A 15889-nucleotide genomic window follows, 5' to 3' on the forward strand; every position below is an offset into this window, starting at 1 on the left:
AGAAAACTCTGGAACTTGGAACGGCACTGGCCATGCAGCAGAGCGACATGAATCAGGAAGAATAATGGTATCACTGGAACTTGAAGATGCGCAGTTTGATACCTCTGAGGATGCATCATGATCTGCAGGGCAGATGTCCGTTTCAGTAGTACTAGCAGAATGGGTGCTCACTTTACTCAATGTAGATGATTCAAATACTGGGTGTAGGTCAAGGGTGATTGTCGGCTCTTTTAGGATCACTTTAACAGTGGCCTTGTCATACAAGTCAGCAGTTGAGGTGACACTGAAAAACTGATTGTCAAAGTTACTGTCTTGGTATAGTAGTCCAATTTCCCCATGCAATTGGAAAGTTGCAGTAATTATGGAAACAAGATCTTCCAATGTTTTTGGAATTCCTGTTGGAAGTTTCAATTTTTGAATGTTGTGTTCTTCTAAAATTACTCTTAACTGGACCGACATTGTTGATTGTAGTGTGTTTCTTTAGCTGTAGAGAGAGAAAAAGAAAAAAATTAGACAGGTTATTAATAGTTGATGAGCTTATTTGCATAGGTTCAATATTGTTCTGGCAAAGCAATAAACTGATATTTAGTGAAGTGGAAATTTCAAGAAATAATCTTTGATTTGTCATTATTATTTTAAGAAGAGGTAGATGAGGAAAAAAGAAGGAGGATAGTATCACACATTTTCTGTAGCAATATTGTATGTATCGTCCCTGTTAAATAAACATTACAATAAATAAATAAGACAGGATTCCTGGCCATACAGCTGTTAAATAATTGTTTCAATAACAATTTGAAATGTGCTTACATATTTGACATGACAACATATATAAATCAACCCATTACACTTACTCTGATGTACAAATGAAATGTTCTAGGGTCACCATACGGCCATCTGCTGTATTGTATGCAGCCAAGGGGTATGTTTCTTTACATTCAGAATGTTTAAGGATTTCTGTCTCTCCTGTGTGTTCTACTTTGAAACTCCTCAGGTGTTCACAATACCAACCATTGAGCAATTTCAGAACAAAGACAGAAGTTTTGTGCACAATGATTATTTGCTGGATTTCTCCAAAGTCAGGTAGGCCTCCTGTTGAACCAAATGGCAGCATCATGCCAGTATTATAGTCTGTGCCTAAAATGTTTGCTTTATTTGTCATGTTCACAAACACTTCCCCAGGGAACTTCCTTGCAAAGGACTCCTTAATGCCATCTTTTAGAAGATCAACTGCGACCAGAGTCCTCTGGGACACTGACAGTGCTGGCCTTTGGTTGTTGCAATTGTTGGTATGATATGCAATCATCGATTGGTGCTTTCTTGCCATTGTCATAAGTATGTTTCTAAAACACCCAGTCTGTCTCACAATCCTTTTAAAGAATCGATGTTTGGCTTCAAACCGCATAGTCCAGAAATGTACAAGTGGCCCGTAAACAGTTGTAAGCCATGGATAATGCTCAAGAAAGTGGTGTTTTGGTCGAACTTTCTCTTCTGGGAACACTTCAAAATATCTGTAACGGTGTTCTGAGATCTTACTTTGCATGTATCCGATTGTTTCATCTGTGTGGTGAGGAGCCATGACAAGCTCCACAACATCTTTTATGGTCATCAATACCTCCCAAGCAGGCTCATCTTCTGAGACTTTTTCGCCAATCATGAGTGGCATCATTCTCAACAAACACCAGTTTTCATGTGCGTTACCTCCTATGCTTTTTCGTAGGTGGAAATTTGGGGCAATGGGCTGTGGACGGTTTGTTTTGTCACTCCATTTGAAAGGAAAGCATTGAATGGAATGGTTGAGCTCCTGAAGAGAGAAGTATTTCTTTTTGATTAACACATCGAGACAGATTGATATTTCCAGAGTTACAATCCCTTCAAGCAAATCATGCAAAGCATCAGGGGGATAACTTGATATAGCATGAAAGTTATGAAGTCTGACTGAGATGGGACACTGTCTTTTAACTCCGCAGTGGTGACCTTGTGCTGGATCAGAAAGTGCTGCTTTGACATGCATGGCATAGTTGGACTTAGTCGGTAGAGGAAACAGTCCTTCTCCTACTTCATGCTCCTGGATCTGTGACCGTTCTCCAATGCAAAAGTGACAGAAATGGGAAGCTGAAAAGCTTTCAACAAAGCCACCTATTGAATGAGCACCAAGATTGTCAGCGACAACAGCTCGTACAGTGCCCTTGACCACTTTGCCCAGACTTGAAACAAAAATACCATCATCTTCAAAGGACTTCAAATCTTTGAGCAATGGGTCCAAAACTTTTGCATAGCCATACTGGTTGACATCATTTGCCTTGCACAAAATGGCTAAGTAAATGGAAGTCAGTGTAGATCTCGATGTGGCATGTATGTCTGCAAACACCCAGTACACTGCTGTGACTTTATGCTTCTTGCGGGATGTACCCAGAGGGTTGCATATCTCAAAGTCATCTATATATAATATGAGGGGGAGTTTAAGTTCATCCTCACATAAAAAGTTGTTTTCTTTTAGTAAAGATCCATCATTAAATGATTTGTATCCAGAAGAGGCATCAGACGGCTTTTTGTTTTGTAATATTGTGTTTTGAATGTGTCTGTTGTTCACAAGTTGAGTTAATAATGGGAGGATTGGTATATACTGAAATGACTTTTTCTCTGTACTATCAATTATGTACTCAACTGGTTCAATCAATGAGAAATGCTCCTTACTAAATTGCTCTCTCCTGAACTTGCTGCTTAAAGGACCATTTACTTGTAAAGCAGCACAGACAGGGCTTAGCCGGCAAAGGTCTTTGACCAGTTCTGATATCACCACGTCTTGGAATGTACAGCCATGTTTTCTTAAAGTACTCAAAATGATCTCTTTAATGGCAGGGCCAGATGCAGACGCTGTAAGGAAATAAAATTCCTCTACTAGTTCATCAATGCATGAATTGGAGACATTAAAAATGTTCTCCATTTTCAGGAGGAGCAACCCCACTCTTTTAGTAATCATTTTGTTGAAGTCTTCATCCTCCTCAAGGACTGAGCCACAGTCGTTTTCATCCTCAACAAAATCACTTTCTTCGTCTAGGTTGTTATGGTGTTGTTACAGTCAAATGTAAATTATGCCTGTCTGTTTTGCTTGTGTGTGTTCGCTCGCTCTCTCTCTCTCTCTCTTTCGCTCGCTCGCTCCCTCCCTCTCTCTCTGTCAATTCTCAGGTACGCCCATTCCAGTTTCCCATTCGTCCGTGAAGATGTCAATCTCTATTCCACCCTGTGACGTCATCGACAATCGCTACCAATCACATTAGGAGCTCACAGTTTAAAGGGACGCGAGCGGGGAAGCTCGTTCTGCTTTTTGTTCTGTCTTGTTTGCTTTATGCTGCTTGCTTTTGTGTGTGTTTTGGCTTATGTGATGTGATATTGATGTTAGTTTAGAGTTTTGATTTTGGTCTTGTTCTTGTTGTGTTCATAGCTGTTACCGTCTTGTTTGTGTGCTTGTAAAAATCCCTTATCTCTGGCGTCAGCCTTTCCCTGGGATTCGAGGAGTTTAGAGGTCACGTGACATACATCTTACATCACGTAGATAACTCCACTGTCTTAACACACTAGTTTAGAAGTGAGCGCCACCCGCTGTAAGTTTTCTTCATATTTTTGGTTAGAAGAGTAGGATTAGATATAGCGTAAAAACGCTGAAGATGCTCTTTTTGTTTATTTTCTATTAGATAGTTTAGAGGGTTATAATAGCTAGATTTGGGCGTTTTGTTCTATTACTTTCATTTCTTTGGCGCCACTTAATTCTCGTTTCCCCAACCATAATACGTTGATTTATTCTCTTTTGTGTGATCTTGTAAATAATACTTTTCTTTTCTGTTTGCCTTTTCACGATTGTAAATAAATTCACCTATTTTTGGCAGTATTTTGGTTGTTATTGAAATTTTGCCACCTACTCACCACAAATTTTAACCACCTTTAAATGTTGCCTCTTAAACCCTAGAACAAAACTATAAAGTCGTAACATTTAAATGGGGGCTCGTCCGGGATATGAACCCGGGACCTCTCGCAAGTTAATATCTGATTTTAACTGTTTGTTTAATGATGTTCCAACCCAAACAAATGTGTTAAAACACGATATTAATGTGGATGGCGCGCGTCCAATAAAGCAGCACCCATATCGTTTGAATATGGTTAAAAGATCCATTATGCGTCAAGAAGTGAACTACTTGCTTGAAAATAAATTGGCAAAACCTAGCAGTAGCCCTTGGAGTTCACCGTGCTTGCTGGTGCCAAAACCAGATGGAACGAACAGATTTTGTACTGATTACCGAAAGGTTAACGCAGTCACTGTCCCAGACAGCTATCCTTTACCACGCATGGAGGACTGCGTTGACAACGTCGGTTCTGCGCGGTTTGTCTCTAAATTAGACATGCTGAAGGGTTATTGGCAAATTCCACTCAAAGATAGAGCTTCTGACATCTCAGCATTCGTCACTCCAGATTCATTTACACAATATACTTCGATGGCTTTCGGTCTTAGAAACGCACCCGCAACGTTTCAACGTCTAGTAAATACGGTGTTGGCAGATGTACCAAACTGTAGCGCATATCTCGATGATGTAGTAGTTTATTCCATGAGCTGGCGTGATCATGTGAATTCGTTAAGGGAAATATTTACACGACTTTCTAACGCATCTCTGACACTGAATTTAGCTAAATGTGAGTTCGGCCAAGCGACTGTCACATACCTGGGTAAGGAGGTTGGACAAGGTCAAGTTCGCCCTGTAGATGCGAAAGTAACCGCTATTTCACAGTTTCCAGTCCCCACCACTCGCCGAGAACTACGGAGGTTCTTGGGTATGGCCGGTTATTACCGCAGTTTTTGCAAAAACTTTTCTACTGTGGTTAACCCCTTAACATCCTTACTTAGCCCTTCTACATCGTATGTATGGTCTGATGCTTGTCAAAGTGCCTTTGATAGTGTGAAAGCACTGTTATGTAATGCACCTGTTCTTGCCGCTCCTGACTGTGCATCACCATTTAAGCTTGAGATTGATGCAAGTGCTGTGGGTTCTGGTGCAGTACTCCTCCAGGAAGATGAAACTAGTATTGACCATCCTGTTAGCTATTTCTCTCGTAAGTTTAATAAACATCAGCTCAATTACTCTACGATTGAAAAGGAAACCCTTGCTCTGTTGTTTGCTTTGCAACACTTTGAGGTTTACATTGGTTCCAGCTGTTTACCTGTGATTGTATATACGGATCACAATCCCCTCGTATTTTTATCCAGGATGTACAATCATAACCAACGACTGATGAGATGGTCTCTGCTAGTCCAGAATTATAATTTGGATATTAGACATAAAAAAGGCATTGATAATGTCATGGCGGATGCCCTGTCTAGAGTTTAATTTTTTTTTCTCTGGTTTATTTTAACAAACAGGTTTGTTCTTGAGGGTCAGGGCGTTACAGTCAAATGTAAATTATGCCTGTCTGTTTTGCTTGTGTGTGTTCGCTCGCTCTCTCTCTCTCTCTTTCGCTCACTCGCTCGCTCCCTCCCTCTCTCTCTGTCAATTCTCAGGTACGCCCATTCCAGTTTCCCATTCGTCCGTGAAGATGTCAATCTCTATTCCACCCTGTGACGTCATCGACATCGCTACCAATCACATTAGGAGCTCACAGTTTAAAGGGACGCGAGCGGAGAAGCTCGTTCTGCTTTTTGCTGCTTGCTTTTGTGTGTGTTTTGGCTTATGTGATGTGATATTGATGTTAGTTTAGAGTTTTGATTTTGGTCTTGTTCTTGTTGTGTTCATAGCTGTTACCGTCTTGTTTCTGTGCTTGTAAAAATCCCTTATCTCTGGCGTCAGCCTTTCCCTGGGATTCGAGGAGTTTAGAGGTCACGTGACATACATCTTACATCACGTAGATAACTCCACTGTCTTAACACACTAGTTTAGAACTGAGCGCCACCCGCTGTAAGTTTTCTTCATATTTTTGGTTAGAAGAGTAGGATTAGATATAGCGTAAAAACGCTGAAGATGTTCTTTTTGTTTATTTTCTATTAGATAGTTTAGAGGGTTATAATAGCTAGATTTGGGCGTTTTGTTCTATTACTTTCATTTCTTTGGCGCCACTTAATTCTCGTTTCCCCAACCATAATACGTTGATTTATTCTCTTTTGTGTGATCTTGTAAATAATACTTTTCTGTTTGCCTTTTCACGATTGTAAATAAATTCACCTATTTTTGGCAGTATTTTGGTTGTTATTGAAATTTTGCCACCTACTCACCACAAATTTTAACCACCTTTAAATGTTGCCTCTTAAACCCTAGAACAAAACTATAAAGTCGTAACAGTGTTGATAAAGAACATTGGTCTTAAAATCTTCCAATGAATGTGGGTTGTGTTGTCTACACTTGTGGCTGTGATATGTTGTATATTTGTTGGTCTTATAATCACAACCATCAAAAACACATGGCACAGTTTCAAACTTTTTTGGATGGCCACCAAGATGTTCAAAAAAATGCCTCTCATTGTCAAAAGAGCATGAATTACAGACAATGCATGTAAACGACAGGGTGTTTCCTGGCTGGTTTGACTGAGAATGATGCCTTGACAAATGTGTCCTTAATTCACCCCATGTCTTGACGGTGCAAGGACAATCTGCATAGAGGCAGGGTATGGAGTGGACTCGACCTAAATGCTCATGTTTTAGCCTGCTGTGTTTCAGCAGGTCCAATCTTTTTGATGTTGTGAATTTGCACAACTTGCATTTCCAGTTCATTTTCCCATAACTGAGAACTTTGGTTAAGGTAGCTACACCTTTAAGGACAATGCGATTTATTTTATTTAGAAAACTTGCATACCTGTAAAGGATACACTTGCGGTGTGGACGTGGGTGGATGTATCAGCCCTAGAATGCATAACAGCGGTCCATCAGTGAGTCTCTACTTGTGGAGGACAGACAAGAGAAACCGAAGAGAGGGTCAAATAGTGAATGTCCACATACACAGACTCTGCCTACAACAGAAATAAATAACCCCTGGTGGTTATTCAGGTGGGTGTTTAATATGCAAAATGGATTATAACCCCAGCCATTTAAATAAACTAATTGCAGAACGGCGATTAATTGGGAAAACACGGTAGTTTATCTGTGCTCCTCTGATCAGGGCAGTCTGTCTGACAAGGGTCGGTTATGCAGAAATAACAGACTGTGTACTTAACTCACTAAAATTAAGGCATTGCAAATACATATTAATATCTATGGTTCATTTATTTTTAGCATCATAGATTTAATATGCCTCATATAACATATTACAAGATTATGGAAACATTTATTAAGCACTGATGTTCTAAAAATACAAAATATAATATAAAATCAGCTCTTAAATGTTTTAAGTGATCCCACAATTTGTTAAAAAAAACTTAGGTGAAGCAACAGTGGGTGTTTTCACACATATTTGTGGTATACAGTGGTACTATGTTTTTTATTTTTAATCCTCTGCCCATTGAATATATAAGGAAAAACTGGCGTTGACTAGTTTCTAGCCTTAAAATCTGCGGTCAGACGCGGCCATGCATGCTGACTAATCTTGTAAAAAGCAAACCACTACCACATAAGTTACCGGCAGTTGTGTATACAGTTAAAGTCCGGGACACACCAAACTGATGGCAAAGAACTAGCAACGACGAAATGGGGACTGCAGGGACTGAAATGGCGGATGCGCTCTCGCATTCACATTTAGGTGCTTTGTTGGCATGGCAAATAACTGTATGTTCGTTTTGCCAAAGCAGTGCAGCGTTGCTGCGGTAACGTTAGTGCAAAGCAGTGGCGCGCTTTCTGGTTCTCCCTTTCTCACACACACACACACACAGCACGGCTGATGCGCGCGCTCTCTCTCTCTCTCTCTCTCTCGGGAGTGCCATATAGTTACTTAGGCCGCTCTCAAATTACAGCTACTTTCAAAAAACCGCTACCGCGTTTTATCCGGAAATTTATTCCCGCGCTCAAGAAAACTGCTGGAACAGCCGAAAGAATGCAGATCTCTAGCCTGCTCGTCGGTCAGGCAAATTGGTATGTTGTTTTTCACGCGTCGGTTTGATGTGTTTAAATACACAAACTGACCTTGTATTTGAACACATCTAACCGACGCGTGAAACACAACATACCAATTTGCCTGACCGACGAGCAGACGTTGCTCAACGGCTGGCTGTCGGCTTGGTGTGTTCCGGGCCATGGTGACGCCAGCGACAGTTTCAAACTTAATTTTCAAGTAAAGACATTTTAAACAAACGAACGCCGAATACAAGTGAAGTGTAATATCTCATAAATTTCAAAAATGACCTTAAGTTGAGCTTACCTTAACTTCTGCTGTTCGATGGCAGCCGGTGAGAGGATCCAGCGACGCCCACATACTCAAAAACACGGGCTGACGCATGCGCAATTTCAAGCACAAAAACTCACGGTTTGGGGGGGTATACTTTACTGTATTTTTCTATGTGATGGTTGGTACTGTTGACGAATGGGTAGCATATGTAGAATTTACCCATTACTTTTGAATTCCTTGGCTGGCTGCAATAATCAAGTAAATATTATATGGTTTCCACAGATTAAATTTACCGCTCTCCAAAATCACTTTTTTCAGTGCATGCATACATACTGTACATGTCTATGTAGTTGAAAAAAAAAAAGAGACAACAATTTGGTTATAGATTATGAAATTCAGATTTTATTTGGAGCTTTATTTAAAAGATGTATGTTCTCTGCTCCGGCCAAAACATGCAGGTACCTTGCAGGTCTCTAGCTTGCACCCTCGTGTCATACTTTTTTTTTTCCTCAGTTATTTTGTTGCTTTCTGAGAATGATGATCCACAGACCTTTTAACCCCTCTTCGTTTAGGCCACATGTCGTATCTTAAAAGAAGAACACAACCACATTAAAATGTATTAACATCCTTTGGACTGGGTAACCTTATGCTTATGTTTGTGCTAAATAATACAAATGCATACTTTTCAGTAGCACATAAGCAGGACAGTTCTCTGAAGGAACCAGGATGAGTTGAAAGGTATTTGGTATTTATAATGGTTGGCCATCTCTGCCACAAGAATCCTCTGCTTCTCTTGAAGAATACTTACTAGCATGATGATGTTGAACGCCCTTCTCGTTGTTGTTAGATCGACAGAGTCTGAAATGTATTCATAAGAAGAAAGTTGTATCACATGGATTATACATCAACTTTTAAAGAATCAAAACTGTCAGAAGTCTAGTGTACATACCATGCTATAAGGCGAAGACATCCACATCACTTCTGTTTTTTGTTGTCTTGCTTCTGCTAGTGAAAATACAAAACTATAATAGTAACACTTACAATTATTCATGACTATATATAATATTAATAATAATTTCCTCACCATCTGCCCACTTCTCTACATCATAAACCAAAGTCTTCAAATTGGTTTCCGGTCACTGCCAGTTTCATGGATTCTGTTTTGCAACTTGCATTGCAGAGCTGTTGTGGTCTACAGTGATAAGAAATCAAAAATCATAATACTATTCAAATTGGCTACTGAACATCTAAAACAAATTCTACTGGATGTCTTTACCTTCTGATATCAACAGGTCAGCTAGATGGCCAAATAGTTGAACATCTGCTAATTCCAGTACATGACCATGAGAGTTACAGTAGCATGTCTGGTCACTGCAATCCTAGAGAGGAAACATTTCACTGTTCCAACCTCCTTCCCAACAGTTAAACCACACCTATCCTTGTATGCCAATATCCTAGAAAGCAATAACAAAATTTTGGCATCAGTTTAAGATGCTCATATAGTTCACCAATCTCACATTAAAACTCATGTGCTTTGGCATGGAACACCAAAATGAAGGACTTAAAGAGGGTGCTGGAACTTTGGACAGCTTTTTGCAACTCTTTGGAGGTAGTGTCATTAGTGTCACTTGTTCTTCCTGTCAAGAACAAGTACATGACAGTTTATATCTTCTAATCTAATTTTACTAGGTGAACATCAAAGAGCTGTTTTCTTGTTAATTTAGTTTCAACACATACAGTTTAAAGTACCTAGTACATCCTTCTTGCAAATACTATCCACCTTGTATTGCACAGACTCCCACTCAAGAATATCTAAGAAAAATGTCTGCTGAGATCTTGGCAGTCTATTAAAAATAATTATACCAACATCTTTTCCACCTACAATGGAAAGAATATAAAAATATTTTATGATATCAATTAATTACTTGCATGACCAAATCTGAGACAAAAAGGCCATCATTATGCCTTAGTTTAAATAAAACCAAAATTTCACTCTAGCCCACTGTCACCTAGGTCTACAGATACAGGGACTAATGGATACAATGAAGTACACACCAACAGTCACTGGAGCAAGGCCCTCTCACAGTTGGGACGATTGGAGTTCCTATGAGCTGTACAAGATTAAAACAACAGAAAATTAACAATAATAACATTTCAACTTATCCCAAGACTAGTAGATAAGCAGCATAATCAGACTTCTTATTTCCTGGACTCCAATGTGGACAGTCGAATCAGTTTATGGTCTATAAGGTGTCATACAAATCAGAATAAACAAAATACTTTCTGAAAAAGAAAAAAAAAGGTTGGCCACTAATCAACACATAAAACAAATTGTTTTAAACAGTTAAGCCACAATATTTTGTGAGCTTATACTGTAGCTTAATGTTTTTCATAAACAACAGTAAGAGTAAAACTAATGCATCTCTTTCCGTTAATACAATAGTAGTGGAAGAATAAATGCATGTAAATTTTATCTCATACAATCATTTATGCCTAAACATTGTACATATTTAATATACATGGAATGAAAATCTAACCCTTTATTGATTCCAGATTGGTCTTGGCCTTCCTTACACAATGTGTCTTTCTCTTTTTCCACCATACCCTTGGTTCAGTTGTCTTTACTGCAGTTGCTTCCTGCAGATCACCAAGTTGTCATCAAGACTTGAGCTTATAATTGAAATCTTGATCAATCCGAGTATCAAGGTTTAAAAGTTGCTCTTGAAGTTCTGAATCACTCATTGTGATAGGCAGAAACAGACTGAAAGACACAAGGATTAAACAAACAAATACAAATGTGTTAAAAAAGATAGAGAGAGGGACAAGTGCAATTTAACAATATAAACATGGGTTCTAAAAGTGCCTTTACCTTTTGCTTATAAGAAAATTGGGAAATTGGATTTAAAGTAATTTGAAGAACCTGAAAACAAAATATTCATATCTGAACACCTTATAATTTATATATATATATATATATAGTTGAAGTCAGAATTATTAGCCCCCTTCTGTTTATTTTTCCCCCAATTTATGTTTAACAGAGAAGATTTTTTTTCAACACATTTCTAAACATAACAGTTTTAATAACTCATTTCTAATAACTGATTTATTTTCTCTTTGCCATGATGACAGTACATAATATTAGACTAGATATTCTTCAAGACACTTCTATACAGCTTGAAGTGACATTTAATGGCTTAACTAGGTTAATTAGGTTAACTAGGCAGGTTAGGGTAATTAGGTAAGTTATTGTAAAATGATGGTTTGTTCTGTAGATTATCGAAAAAATATAGCTTAAAGAGGCTAATAATTTTGACTTTAAAAAATTAGAAACTGCTTTTATTCTAGCCAGATAAAACATATAAGACTTTCTCCAGAAGAAAAAATACTATCAGACATACTGTGAAAATTTCCTTGCTCTGTTAAACATCATTTGGGAAATATTTAAATTAAATATATAAATTAAAAGGGGGGCTAATAATTCTGACATCAACTATATATATATATATATATATATATATATATATATATATATATATATATATATATATATATATATATATATATATACACACACACACACACACAGTTGAATTCAGAATTATTAGCCCCCCTGAATTATTAGCCCCCGTTTATTTTTTCATCAACATCATTTGGGAAATATTTAAAAATTAATATATGGTAGATTAATCAGTTTTTGGTTAGTTTTGTGGTCTAAAATGAATAAAATGTGCTCAGTCAGGCAGAATTTTCAGTTATGTCTGCCTTTTTTTTCTTTTAAGGCATGAAAAATAATTGCAGTTACAATGTAGCCTTTAACGTTTAGAGAAACACTTGATTTGCTTTAATATTGATGTAGTTATGAATACAATTGTATTATTAGAGGTAATATTTATTGCATATTGCACAATTTATTTAGATTTTGGACGATTACTATTGTGGAAAACAATCTGGTAACACTGTTCCTCATCTTCAAATGTATAACTATATTGTTCTGAGCTATGCATGACTATATGTGGGGAAAATATATTTTTTAATAAATGAACTTGTATGTAATTAGATAACATCACTAGTTTGCAGTACATGCTTTATTTATATCAAGTCTGCAGTCATTTAATGCATCAGGAGATAACTTCCCTGCTTTTATAAAGGTTCTAAACAAACCCCTTATCTAAATCAACAAATCGTTTTTATTTGTTTACTTTTTACTTACCGCATGGAAAACCGCAGTGGACCTTGGGATCGCAATGAACCTTGGGATTGCGACCATAGACTGTAAAAAAAAAAATAGATCTCGACGTACTATGACCCCAACTTCAATTAATAATAAAAAGATCAGCTGAAAATACTTTTAAAACTTAGTACTTTAAATGTAATATTTTTTTAAGTAAAAAACAAACAAACAAATTAATCAATTTTATTAGGCATAATTACCCTAAACTGGGCAATTGAATATAATTTCACTCATTAAATATAAAGTAAATGATAACATATTTATGAATACCATCTAATCTCCAATAAAAATTTAAAAATACATTATGTAGCATTAACCTACCACGTATTGCTGCACAGTTGAACTCATCGGTGAACTCACCGGTGATGCATTTTGACCAATAGCTGAGCGATGTTAAACTCACTGTTGAATAGAAGTCACGTTGACCGATGTATATTCCCATTTACAGTTGTCTCGACCCTCTTTACAGACGCTTTTCATGAACAAAACAAAAATCACATATTAAAAAAAAAAAAACTGTGATAATAGGCGTAAACCAGGTTTAAAATATTGCGTTGACATCTTTTAGTAATTATACGAGGCTTTGAACGTCTCCATATGACGCCTGAGGCAACCCATTGAAAGCAATGGAATTCCTTTTGCGTCGGTATAGAAAATAGTTCTTGAAGAAAAGTAACAATTATTATAATAAATTATGAAAAGACACAACGTCTGGTACCCCATGGCAATAGAATAAATAAATAAAATACTGCATACCCTGTGGCAAAATAAAATAAATAAACAATACAGCGTCTGCTATTCTATGGAAAAAATGAAATAAAATATAAATTAATAAAAAAAACTGTGTCTGGTACACTTTGTCAATAATAATAATAATAATATTAATAATAAAAAACTGCGTCTGGTACCCTGTGGCTGTAATAATAATAATCATAATACTGCGTCTGATAAACTATGTCAATAATAATAATAATTAAAATACTGCGTCTGGTACCCTGTGGCTGTAATAATAATAATCCAAATACTGCGTCTGGTACCCTGTGTCAATAATAATAATTATCAAAATACTGCATCTGGTACCCTGTGGCTGTAATAATAATCAAAATACTGCGTCTGGTACCCTGTGGCTATAATAATAATCGTAATACTGCGTCTGGTACCTTGTGGTTATAATAATATTTAATACAAATATTTTTTTAAAAGCGCAGCATCGGGTACCCTATGGCGAAATAAATCGTGCTAGAGACACAAAAATTATGTCCTATTGAAATACATTGGATGGAAATTCGTGCACGGTGACACGAAAAAAAGAGGGAAATTCGTGCCCATGAACATGAATCAATAGATTAAATTTCGTGACTATTTCACGAACTGCCGTGAGACTGGGTTGGTGATGTGGTACCCATGCCCATTATCCGGAAATAGGAACCACCACATCCAGAAACGCACAGTCAGAACAGCATCTTAAAAAAAAGACACGTTGCTTGACTGCGTTGCTCTCTTACGGAATCTTCTCTTTAAATGGAAACTCCTCTTTTGTTCACACTGCCGCTGTCAAGTCTTCTCCCGCACTGGTGAGTAATCTGGTTTCAGTCTTGAAATCAGGTTGGCTGATAGAGTGTCGTCAGTCTTGTGAGAGGCTCTGAAAGTAAAATTCTAATGCTCACTCTCTGCCGCCAGCTGATATATCCCACTAATGGCTAATCACTGGCAGCTGTGGAGCTGAGATCCGCCAATGAATTTGGCATCCATTGGCCCGTTTTCTTACTCTTCAGAGTGATAGGTTGTCTGGCGTACTCCCATATGTCTGTTATCAGACACATGTTGGAGTTCCCATGGAGGCAAACAGAAATCTGAGGTTGCTAGGCAGAAGTATTTATTGTCATAGCAAACAGTAACAACAGAGACAATCCCGGGGCCCGTTTCAGAAAGGAGGTTAAGTGAAAAATCTGAGTATTTTAACCCTGAATTAGAGAAAGTCTGGGTTTTCCGTTTCAAAATGGCAGGTTTGTTACTCGAGAAAGCAGGGTAAGTCAAGCCTGTTTCTGAAAGAGAGGTAACTAAGAGTCAGTTACTGTGGTAACTTTTTCTGTGAACCTAACCTGGTCAGGAGCAGGTTTTATTCTCTAAACTCGGAGTTTCTGTCGGTCTCCTCCCCTTTTTTAATGATGAAGCAGTATTTCTCACCTTAGCCGCACGTTTACAAACACCTATTTCTATGCTTATTTTGGAGATACGCATAAAAATGATTGATGGAAATGTCATGATGCACATAACTTTTTAAAAAAATGCATATAAAACACGCGCATAACTGAGTATAGTGAGATAAACTTTCATTCGATAGAAAAGATGTGCATAAACTACGATGGAAACACTTTTACTGAACAAATTACAGTATATGTTTTAAAAAAGGTTTGTTATAAGAGATCATATGATGATGAAAATATGTCTGAATGGATAAACGAGCAAGCTGAGCACACTGTAACACATCTTAAATGTTGTTTTGGTCATTCTTTCTAAAATGCCCTAACCATTTTCCCCACATCTGCAGCGTCTGTAGCGTGTCAAGAGCGTATGTTCTTCACGTCTCATGGCTTCAAACGGCCCCAAGTGTTCATTGTTTGTCGGCATTGTCTTCTGAGGCGCAAGTAGCCTACGTTTAATAAATAAAGATAAGATTGACACAGCTTCTTCTATCACAGTAAATTATGTCTTTACTGTTGATATTTGGCACCCGTTTAATTAGGAATTGATTTTGTTCTCTTTGACTTGCTAGATGGAAACGCTGCTTTTTTCGCACATCTTTTATGCAATATTCCAGTATTGCACATAAATGTAATTAATATATTTGGATGGAAACATCCACACACTTTTAAATCTATTAAAACGTGTATAAAAGTGGGAACGTGTGTAAAAAAAAAATTATAAACGTCACACATAACATTACATATTTTATTATACTTAAATATTTAAGTACTTTAAATGTAAAATTACGCATTAACTTGAGCAGCTGTTTTCCCACGCTATCTCTGTTTCACTAATGCAGTGGTGTTGCTTTTTAAAATATATGGTCATATTTGCTTTAACTTTGCACAAGCGCAGTTTCTCACAATTTAGCTGGAGAAAGAAATGCTGATCTCTTTTTTTAAGATGTTGCCATGGTCACTCGTAGTATCTGCGCTCCATTGATAATGCCTTTATATAGTTGCGGTGTGCGCGCTTAACTCTGAGTTGGTCTACTCAAAGTTGATTGACCTAACTCAGATCCGCTATTCTGAAAGTTTTCTCAGTATTCTGAGTTTTTAATCTCTCGGTAAATCAACTCAGAGTTCAAGTTTAAACTCCAAGTTGGTTGAACCTCCTTACT

General features: G+C 37.5%; 1 long non-coding RNA gene across 1 annotated transcript; it reads right to left on the reverse strand.

The window, feature by feature from the left end:
* Nucleotides 1–8763: 8763 nt before the first annotated feature.
* On the reverse strand, nucleotides 8764–9427 carry LOC130245279 (uncharacterized). Its single transcript, XR_008839322.1, has 4 exons — nucleotides 9376–9427; nucleotides 9241–9296; nucleotides 8974–9149; nucleotides 8764–8877 (listed from the first exon to the last, which is right to left on the reverse strand). It is a non-coding gene; the product is annotated as an uncharacterized LOC130245279 (long non-coding RNA).
* Nucleotides 9428–15889: the final 6462 nt, after the last annotated feature.

Source organism: Danio aesculapii, chromosome 18, assembly GCF_903798145.1.
Source record: "Danio aesculapii chromosome 18, fDanAes4.1, whole genome shotgun sequence".
NCBI lineage: Eukaryota > Metazoa > Chordata > Actinopteri > Cypriniformes > Danionidae > Danio > Danio aesculapii.